Raw genomic sequence first — 11083 nt, 5'->3', positions numbered from 1 at the left:
TCAGTGGATTGGTCTATCACTTGAAATAAAAATTTAAAGTATTTTGTTTAATGCATGTGCTAATCGGGCAAATTAGTGCATGGACTTTCCAGTTTGATTTGCACCCTAAAGGAGTGTTCCTTTGCAGTTTTATTCCTATTTTTTTAATGAAAAGGGATAAAAACATTCTTATGTACAACCCTGTCGCAGGCATCATCATCAGGTTTGACTTGACCTTGGTACTGTAGCACAGACGTTACTACGGACTGTCTGTATCTGACAGATGAGAAGGCTGCTATCCTGGGATCGGATGGACGGTGGGTGATGTACATCTTGGAAGGTTTCAATCTCTCTCCCCATACACGCAGGGAAGTGGGGTCTCCTGCTGCGATGTGTGCCCCCAAACGTTAGAGAATAGACACTGAATCCGGTGCCCAGTTGGCGTTATGTAACCTTGGCTGGCTGTCTCCCTTGTTGCTGCATCTGCTCGGGGGGTATCCAGAGTCCCAGGCAGTGCTGATTATGCCTAGAGCTGCTGCTGCGTACCTGTAGATACATGGCCACTTAGAACGTTAAGTTGAGTTCTATCAGCAGTGCTGCCAAATTTTCCACAGAGGGGACAGCAAGAGAAAAGACAGTGTTTAACTTCAGAAATCTGAATGGCATTTCTTGGAAAGCAAAGCAATGTCTTGTAACTCCAGGGCTGGTCTTTGCGTGAATTTCAAGAAGTCTGCGCAAAGGTGAGTGTTAGGGTTGGCTACACTTTGAAATTTCAAGCTTATGTTGCAGCGCCGCCTGGGAAGAGCGTCTCCCAGCGCTGCAGTACTCCACTCTCATCGGTTGCTTGCAGTGTGGAGCCTGTCCAGCGCTGCGGCGACTGTTTACACTGTGGCTTTACGAGGCTGTATCTTGCAGTGCTCGGGGGTTTTTCACACCCCTGAGCGGAGAAAGTTGCAGCGCTGTTAAAGCCGTGAAGCCAAGCCTTCAGAGCTTCTAACAGAAAAGGGGTAAGGGCTTTAATGGAGAGGTGTTATGCAGCCTGATAAGATCCCTCGCTCGCTCAATTACATTGTAGTTACTGCTGTTGCACATAAGCCACTTTCTAAAGTCAGTTACTTGGGTTGAACAATGTGTGTGGAAGAGGTATGGTTAACTCATGTCAGCTTCGTCCCTTCCTTCCCAGAGTCTGCACAGAGTTCTTTTGGAGTCAGCGGTCCAGGCAGGGAGTGGACGGATTGTAAATTAGGCTGCTTAGCGAGAGGGCCAAGTCTGAACATCTCCTGTATAAATTACCCTTCAGCGTTTTCCAGGGAGTTTTACAGCTCAGGTAGCCACCCACCCTTCCTGCATGAAAGGCTTCTTTGCAGCCCGTATCAGCACCTTCCAGCATGTCAGTACTTCTGGGCGAGACTGCAGGATCAGTTACTATTGGACAGAGTCGATTTGGGAGGAAGAAAGCTGTCACTTTGGACTCAGATGAACCTAGGACTCTTCTGATTGCGTACCTTATATCTGTATTGAAGAGGGGGTAACGTGTGCACGCAGGATTTGATTTTTCTTCAATTTCTTAAGAATCAGCTCAGCGTGTGGCTGACCTTTGACTTGTGCCAGTTCACTTATCTTCACGCTCACAACTGAGAGGTACCAGGCCAGAATCCCATTTAGTTAGATGGTTGTCTTTCTGGCCTTATTTTTCCGACCATTTGCTCAAGGTGGATAAGAAGATACCTGAGACCTTATGCTCCCCTCTGAAGGCAGTGCGATAAAAGTTTCTCCCAGAATGCCCAGCACATTCACCCCCCAAAATGAAGTTGAGGTATCTAGTTGCTAGAGCAACGACTGCTTGAAGCCATGGCTCTGAGCTGATGGCAGTGAGCTTCTTTGATCAAATGGCTTACGCAAAACTGCGTTGCAGCCCTTCATTTGTGGACGTTCCAGGCCTTTGTGGCCAAGAGCAGGTTAAGCTCTACAAGACTCTCTCAATCCTGTTTGAGTGCTCCTTTCAGTCAATTTCCATGTTTCTTTAAAAAAAAAAAAAAAAAAGAATGCAGGGAATGGATCTGCCTGCTTTCAAAAGGTGAAACAGCAGGGGAGAGTCTGCTGAATGGGTGAATTCCAGTAGGCTCAACATTAAATCGTAGATATAGACTTTAAGGTCAGAAGGGACCCTCTATGATCCATCTATCTGACCTCCTAGCACCTTCAGGCTACGAGATCTCATCCTGACCATCCTGTATCGACCTCTGTCTGAGCCATTGAATCCTCAACTCTAGGGTTAAGAACTTCAGGTGCAGAGAATCTTCTCCACCAAAATACTCTGACTGTCGTAGCTTTCCCTCCTCCGGTTTCTGAACCTTACGTATACGTGAAACTAGCGTGAACCCCTCTAAGACGTAATTACCAGCTCAGGATTGATCTGCTGCACCATCAAAATTCCGTTCTGGCTCCCTCTGGCTCTCCCAAACCTTCCTGATGAGACGCCAAGATCTGCAGACTCTGAGTCTCACAACAAAGGGAATAACCATCTTCCCTTCCCCTCTCTCTCACCGACTTCCTCCTCTTGGCTAACCTAGGTAACTGATGTTCAATCTCTTTAGCCATCACTAAATAACCAAGAAAGCATGTTCTTCTATTCCACAAGAGGAGGAACCCCTGATATCAATGAACAGAATGATATTGATCTCTCTGCCCCTCCACCAATATCCCTGGTGACTTGCGAGCTTACCTCCGTCAGATCTACACAATGAATCCCTTTCCTTTTGTTCCTTAGCCTACCCAGAGAGAAACTCAAAAGTCTTAAAAAGAAGGCTTTATATAAAAAAGAAGAAACACACGAACGTATCTCTGCCATCAAGGTGACCAACACAGGGTATTACTTAAAAGAAAAATATGCATAAACAGATTTATTCACAAAAGATACAATTTAAACATTCCAGCTAACATACACATGTAAATTAACAAACAAACACTATAAAAGCCTATTTGTTCTTGCTACCTTTGTTACTCACAACTTGAACTGAAAGTAGAAGCTTGAAGTAGAAAGAAGCCTTCCAAGCCCGAAGAGCACAGACAAAAGACTAACCCCCAAAATTTCCTCCTGATTTGAAAAAATCCAGTTTCCTGATTGGTCCTCTGGTCAGGTGTTTGGTTCCCTTTGTTAACCCGTTCAGGTGAAGAAACTTAACCTTAGCTATCATTTATGACACTGCCCCACACTGCAGAGGAAGCGAAAACCCCAGGGCCTCTGCCATTGCCTGGAGGAAAATTCTTACTGATCCAAATATGGGCGATCAGCTAAAACCCTGAGCATGGGGCCAGATTCCCACCAGAACCAGGAAAGAATTCTTATGTCATTAACTGGATCCCAATCCCTCACAAGCCATTGGGATATTTACCGCTTAGTCAAGACCAATTCATTTATACTATCCCCTCCATAAGCTTATCAAGCTTCGCTCTTGAAAGCCAGATAACGTCTTTGCCCCACTATCCCGTTGGCGGCTGCGTTCCAGAACTTCCTCCATCTGATGGTTAAAACCTTCCATCTTAATTTCAAAGTCTAAATCTCGTGTCAGTTTTAGATCCATTTGTGCGTGTGTCCACATTGTACTGAGCTTAATAGATTTCCTCTCCCTCCCTGTAAAAAGATTAAATAAGATTGGTCCCAAAACCGATCCCTGAGGAACTCCATTAGTAACCTCTCTCCAGCCTGACAGTTCACCTTTCAGTGCAACTTGTTGTAGTCTCCCCTTTAACCAGTTTCTTATCCATCTTTCAGTTTTCATATTGATCCCCATCTTTTCCAATTTAGCTAAAAATCCCCCATGTGGAACCGTATCAAATGCCTTACTGAAATCGGGGTAAATTTAGATCCACTGCGTTTCCTTTGTCTAAAAAATCTGTTACCTTCTCAGAGAAGGAGATCAGGTTGGTTTGGCATGATCTACCTTTTATAAAACCATGTTGTAATTTGTCCCAATTACTGTTTACCTCAATGTCCTTAACTACTTTCTTCTTCAATTTTTTTTCCAAAACCTTGTCAAACTAACAGGCCTGTAGTTGCCTGGATCACTTTTTTCCCCTTTCTTAAAGATAGGAACTATGTTAGCAATTCTCCAGTCATACGGTACAACCCTTGAGTTTACAGATTCATTAAAAATTCTTGCATTAATTCAAGATTAGCAATGTTATTAAAGATACATCTCTACACCTACTCAATAGTCCCCTGTTTCTTCAACCAAGGATCATATTAGCCCTTTTAGACACAGTATGGCACTGGGAGCTATTGTTAAACGTTATTGTTCTCCACCCTACTTTCCAGGATATAGTTCCTGATTGTCCTAGAATTATGCCCTGCATTCTTTGTTCCCAGATGTATGACCTTGCATATGGCTGTACTAAATCACATTGTTGCATTGTGCCCAGTTTATCAAATGATCCAGATTGCTCTGTATAAGTGGCCTATTCTTCTCATTTGCCACTCCAGTAATGTGTGTGTGTCATCTGCAAGTGTTATCAGCAATAATTTCATATTTTTCTTCCAGACCTATGCCTACTAGAATTTGAAAATTGTAAGGATTGAAGTAGAAATTAGAATTTTTTTATCTACTGTACATGAAAAGCCATAGGAATTATCACCTTTTTCTAAATTTCTGTATAGAAAAGAATCAGAGCACCGAGGGACTCTACTAATATCCTTCCAGCTTTCCTTCCTCTGTGCCCTTTCAGGTGTGCAACAATGGCAACTAATTTCTTTTAAGTAGGAGTGGAGTCTTCCTTTGGATCCTATCAGTACTACTTTTTAACATGGTGGTGGAATCAGTGCTGGACAGCATGAGATGCTCTTTACTTCCCATGGACAGGACTGGCTGTATCTCAGAGTTATGAACCTCTCTTCATGATATAATCAGTAAGATATTCAGGGTAAGAACTGATATTGGATTGTATTGGTTGTGGAGGTACAATGCAGTGCAAGTTACAGTTCTTAGGCTACCAAGTAGATGATGTGCCAAACTCTTCTCTCATTCATATTAATGCAACTTGAAATCAGTAGGCTTGCATTCCTGGAAGTGGGAACAGAATTTACCCCAGTTTATTTTAGTTATGTAAACTTACATTGGACTGATGAGCAGGAAAAACTTGTATTAAACTTTCCTCTTTTTACTTTATCTACTTCAGTTATAATGTAAATAATTTTCTGTTAATTTGTACGATTGAGCTAATTTCTACATGTAACATTAACAGAGTAAACATAATTAAATTAAATGAGTGAGGCATTTCATCCTTTAATTTACTTAATCACCATGTTGGCAAGAACCATGGTTTTTCAATGTGAATTTCTTATGTAGGAAGAAAATGATACTGCGGTGAGATATGCAACATTGTTTATGTTGTTTTACTGTAATGAGTATTTGGAAGACATTCTCAGTAACCCAGTCTGCATGCTTGTAAAGATTAGTGAGTAATACAGTTCATGGGAAATTGTATGAGCTGAAGTAGATAAGAGCCTGAGATGTTTGTGTTCTAAATGTCTGCTTTAGCTTTTAAATATACAGTGTACATCACAGGTTCATTATCATTTTTCCTTTTATTCCACTTTTGTGTCATAGAGGGGAGCATTTTCTTTTTGTTATATTTACCTTCCCCTTCAGCCTTTCAGCACTGTAGACTTGACTTTTTCTAATGCCCTCATCTTCTGTAGGGAATATTCTTATGTTGTTGTTGACGTTGCTTGTGCTATTTTGTACTTAAGAATGAGTTGCAATTGGGGACCGTTTTCATTGTTTCCTAGTTCTTCAGTTGGTGGATAAAAATGCTGCTCCAAAGGCTAATAATATTTTGCTCTGTGGCCTACTCTCTTCTTGACTTTGACTGTTGTTTTTCACTTCACTTTTTCTATCTCAAGCCATACTGAACAGATTTCTTCCTTCTAAAGGTACCTAAATAATGTGCCAGGAATGGCAGACCTCACTCATTCAGACATAGAAGCATTTTGATGAACATAGCGCTTCATATCTTTTTATTGCCCTATTTTTGCCTCTTGCAGATTGCTGAACAATTTTGTACTTTTACATACCTGCATGCAGTTTTCGAAATTCAGCCAGTCTCTAAAAACAAATTAAATAATAAATTCAGAAATAAAAACTGGCTTTAAGGAAATAGGGCTGCAGATGCAGTACCTAAATTGTACCTAACAGCTGGAATCAGCGAGATTTGCAGAATTAACGCTGTGCAAGCCATCACTCTAACTGAACACTTTTCAGAAGTAAATGTAATGCTCAAGTCAAGCTGATAAATGCTTATTTATTATTGGCGTATTTGACTTTGCAAAATTGCATTCACTTCCATCATTCTTAAACTCGCTATGTAAGAAATGGACATGCAATTTCTTTTTAAGCACAAGTTCTTTGGCAGAAATTTAAGACTCTAAAATGGATTTTCTTTGTAATGCGCTTACCTTCATTCTAAATAAAGCAAAACAAATTGTATCTCGTAGCCTCGTAACATTTTAATTCTGCATCTATGAATTAAATAAAACTTAATAAAAATAATAGAAAATCGTGTGAGGACAGCTCTGCCAAACAGCTTCATACTGGATTATAAAAAGGAGCACAATGGATTTTATTCATCTTGGGCAGGATCTTGCTTTTGAGAATTTGGCGAACTAGTAGAGAAGAAACCCAGAAGGAAGCAACTCATTCTCTTCTGTGTTTTAATGCTGAATAATTGGTTTTGTTGTTTGATTTTGGAGGAAATGAATTATCATTGATCCACTTCCTTGTAACTGTGACCTACCCATAGACCAGGATTCAGAATTGTTCCTGAATTTCAATTTTCAGCTAAGTATAAAATGAAATTTGATGCTTGGAGCTGGAAATTTCAATTTTATGTGCAATGCTGAGTTCTTCTTCGAGTGCTTGCTCATATCCATTCCAGTAGGTGTACGCGCCGCGCGTGCACGTTCGTCGGAGAACTTTTACCCTAGCAACTCCAGCGGGCCGGCAGGCAGGCGAACTGACCACTTCTGCCGAGGTCTCCTCGTCATCCTCGGCCGGATGAAGCGGTGGCGGGGACGACGACCACCGGTCCCCCCCCACTAGACCTTAGGGCTCACCAGGACCTCCTCAGACGCGTTGCGCAACAATGAGCATCCAAGCTGAGGAGTCTCCGAGGTTGCCGACCCGGTCGTCACGATACTCTCGGCAGATGCGCCCACTCGCGTCGCCCTGCCCTTCATAAAAACCATACAACGAACGCCACCACATCTGGCAGTCTCGGCCTCCATTCCCCCGCTGCTCGGGGTGTGGAGCGCAAGTATATGGTTCCCTCGAAGGGATATGAGTATCTCTACGTCCATCCCGCCCCATGTTCCCTCGTCGTTCAATCTGTGACGAGAGGGAACGACATGGACAAGAAAACTCCGGCCCGAAGTCCGGGAGGCGCGGGTATGGACCTGCTCGGCCGTAAGGTCTGTTCCGCCGGAGCGTTGCAGCTGCGGGTTTCAAACCAACAAGCCCTGCTCAGCCGCTACGCATATAATACCTGGGAGCGGCTGTTAAATTTAGGGAGCTCTCCCACAAGACGCTCGGCAAGAGTTCACCGCCCTCTGGACGAAGGCAGAAGGGTCGCGCGCACTGCACTGCAGGCGTCTTTAGACGCAGCTGACTCAGCCGCTAGGACATCGCCTCCGAGTCACTATGCGCTGCATCTCCTGGCTACAGATCTCTGGTCTCCTCCGGAACTCCAGATCACAAGCAGAGACCTTCCGTTCGAGGGCCAGGGCCTATTTTCTGAGAAGACGGACCCGCGCCTAAGTTTAAGGACAACAGGGTCATTATGCGTGCCCTCGGGATGCACACGCCTGTAGCGCAGCGTCGTCCGTTCAGGCTGCAACAACACGGCAGGCCCTTCCCGCAGCCCAGACAAAGGCAGCACTTTGCAGGAGACGTAACATAGGCGGCAGGCGTGCGAGACACTGGCAACCACGGGGGCCAAACTCAAGGTCCCTCCAGCCATCCTCCGGTCCGAAGCGTCCTTTTGAAGTGCGCCGGGGGCTGCTGTACCAGTTCTTTCCATGGATCCATCCCTCCTTTTCCAACCGTCTCCATTCTTCATCCCGCGTGGCGCCAGCTAACTACGGACTGTTGGTCCTCCGCACGCTGCGGCTTGGGTACCACCTGCAGTTGCTTTCGTGCCCGCCCTCCTGCCCTCCTTCCTTGTCCCTCTTCAGGGACCCCTCTCACAGAGCAAATCCTCCTACAAGAGGTTGCAACGCTCCTCGACAAGGGAGCCGTGGAGGGGGTCCGCGGCGAGACGGGAAAGGGTTCTACTCCGTACTTTCTGATCCCAAAGCCAAGTGAGGTCTCCGTCCCATCCTCGATCTCCGCGACTCAACAGATACCTACTCAAGTTGAAGTTCGCATGGTTTCCTTGGGGACCATTATCCCTTCCTTGGATCCCGGAGACTGGTACGCCGCTCGACATGCAGACGCCTATTCCATATCTCCATATTTCCCCCCATCGCAGATCCCTCCGCTTCGTTGTGGGCGGCAGGCACTGATCAATTCACGGTCCTTCCATTCGGATCCTCCACGCCCCGAAGAGTGTTCACCAAGTGCATGGCCGTAGTCGTCGCCTTTCTCGTCGCAGTCGGTACACGTGTTCCCCTGCCTCGACGACTGGCTTATCCGGGGGCCTTCGCAGGATCGAGTCCAGGAACACGTCCAAGTGGTCAGCCACTTTTCTCCCACCTCGGCTAACTCAATGTGGAGAAGTCCACTCTATCCTACTCAGAGGATAGAGTTCATCGGAGCCGTTCTGGACTCTACATAGCCCGGGCGGTCCTTCCTCCAGCACGGTTCCAGACGCTATCAGCCATCATCCGACGCTTGCAGTCGCAACCTCTGACCTCCCTGCGCACTTGCCTGACGCCGTTGGGCACATGGCAGCCTGCACTTTCATCACGGGCACGCCCGACTTCCGCCTCCGGCCCTACAATCCTGGCTCATCCTCAGCTCCGTTCGGCCAGCGCACGTTGGAGAACGGTGGTCACGATTCCACAAGGCGTCCTCCTTTCCCTCCAATGGTGGCTAGATCAGTCCGTCGTAGCGGGGCTTCGTTTCATCACCCCAGCCCTTCGCTGTCCCTGACCGACGGACGCGTCGATTGGGATGGGGGGCTCACCTAGGGACCCTCCGGACCCAGGGGCGCTGGTCTCCTCCGAGCTCGCCCTGCATATCAACGTCCGGGAGCTGAGAGCGGTCCGCTGGCTTGTCTCGCGTTTCGTCGTCAGATCCAGGGCCGCTGTGTCTCGGTCTTTATCGACAACATGACGGCAGTTTTACTACGTGAACAAGCAAGGCGGAACGAAATCTCCTCTTCTTCCCGGGAAGCAACGATACTGTGGGGAATTTGCATAGCCCACTCGGTCACCTGATGCTTCCTACTTGCCCGGGGCTCGAAATACCTGGCGGACCATCTCAGCGGTCCTTCAGCTCCCACGAATGTCCTCACACCGACGTCCCTTGCTCTCTTTCCGGCAGTGGGGCATCCCCGCATGGACCTCTTTGCAACGCGCAGGAACAGGAAGTGCCCGAATGTTCTGCTCTTTCCAGGCGCGAGCCGGGCCCGATACGCGGACGCCTTTCCTAATTCCCTGGACAGCGCACCTCTTCATGCGTTCCCCGTTCCCGTTATCCACAAGTTCCTTCTGAAGGCGCGCAGGGACAGGGCCCGCTTGATTTTGATCGCTCCGGCATGGGCCGCCAGCATTGGTACTCTCTGTTGCTGGACCTGTCGGTAGTGCGAACCCGGTTCCCCTGCTCTTCACCTGGACCTGATCACACAGGATCCGGCCGCCTTTGTCACCGGACCTCCAGTCGCTCAACCTCTCGGCGTGGCTCCTGATGCTAACTCGGTCCGAATTACATTGCTCTTCCCAGTGAGCAGGTCCTTCTGGAAGTAGAAAACCATCTACAAAGGGCGACATACGTAGCCAATGGAGCAGTTTACATGCTGGTGGCGGAAAAGCGCTTCCATCCACACTGTTTCCATACCAGTCATTCTAGATTACCTTTGTTCGCTCAAGGAGCAAGGCCTGGCACTGTTCTCTCTCCGCGTTCACTTAGCGGCCATCTCCACTTTTCACCCAGGGAGTGAAGGCAGCTCGGTCTTCTCGCACCCAATGGTGTCCAGATTCCTCAAAGGGCTGGAGCGCCTTTACCCGCAGGTCCGCCCCCAGCCCCTCCTGGGATCTCAACCTGTGTATGCCCGTCTCATGTCTCCCCCGTTTGAGCCGCTGCTACGTGTTCCCTTCTTTACTTGTCCTGGAAGACGGCATTCCTGGTGGCGATCACTTCTGCTCGGGCGCGTGTCGGAGCTGCGCGCCCTCGTCGGGATCCCCGTATACGGTGTTCCATCGGGACAAGGGCAACTGAGGCCGCACCGCATCTTCTTCCAAGGTCGTCTCGGCCTTCATGTCAACCAAGACATATTCCTGCTGTCTTCTTCCCAAAACCACACTTGTCTCACAAGGAGCAGCAGTTACACTCCTTAGACGTGGCGCAGAGCGCTCGCCTTTTACATGGAGCGTACCAAACCATTCCGTAAGTCCGCCAACTCTTTGTTGCCGTCGCGGAAACGAGTTAGAGGTTACCAGTTTCCTCTCAGAGGATTTCCTCATGGGTGACTTCCTGTATACGGACCTGTTACGCACCTAGCCCATCTTCTCTCGGGCAGAGTAACGGCGCACTCTACCAGAGCCCAGGCTTCATCGACAGCGTTCCTCGCACGGGTGCCTATCCAGGAGATCTGCAGGGCAGCGACTGGTCCTCCGTGCACACCTTTGCTACCCATTATGCCCTGGTCCAGCAGTCCAGGGATGATGCGGCCTTCGCTCTGCTGTGTTGCGCACAGTGACCTCTAACTCGACCCCACCGCCTAGGTAGGCTTGGGAACACCTACTGGAATGGATATGAGCAAGCACTCGAAGAAGAAAACACGGTTACTCACCTTTGTAACTGTTGTTCTTCGAGATGTGTTGCTCATATCCATTCCACACCCGCCCTCCTTCCCACTGTCGGAGTAGCCGGCAAGAAGGAACTGAGGA

General features: G+C 47.6%; 1 protein-coding gene across 9 annotated transcripts in view; it reads left to right on the top strand.

Annotated features, from left to right (window-relative positions):
- STAU2 (staufen double-stranded RNA binding protein 2) overlaps positions 1 to 11083 on the top strand; it is a 234245-nt gene that overhangs the window by 37189 nt on the left and 185973 nt on the right. The window lies entirely within an intron of this gene.

This window comes from Chelonoidis abingdonii, chromosome 2 (genome assembly GCF_003597395.2).
Source record: "Chelonoidis abingdonii isolate Lonesome George chromosome 2, CheloAbing_2.0, whole genome shotgun sequence".
Classification (NCBI taxonomy): domain Eukaryota; kingdom Metazoa; phylum Chordata; order Testudines; family Testudinidae; genus Chelonoidis; species Chelonoidis abingdonii.
Note: the sequence above shows the minus strand (reverse complement) of the source record. Positions and strands in the feature narration are given on the sequence as shown.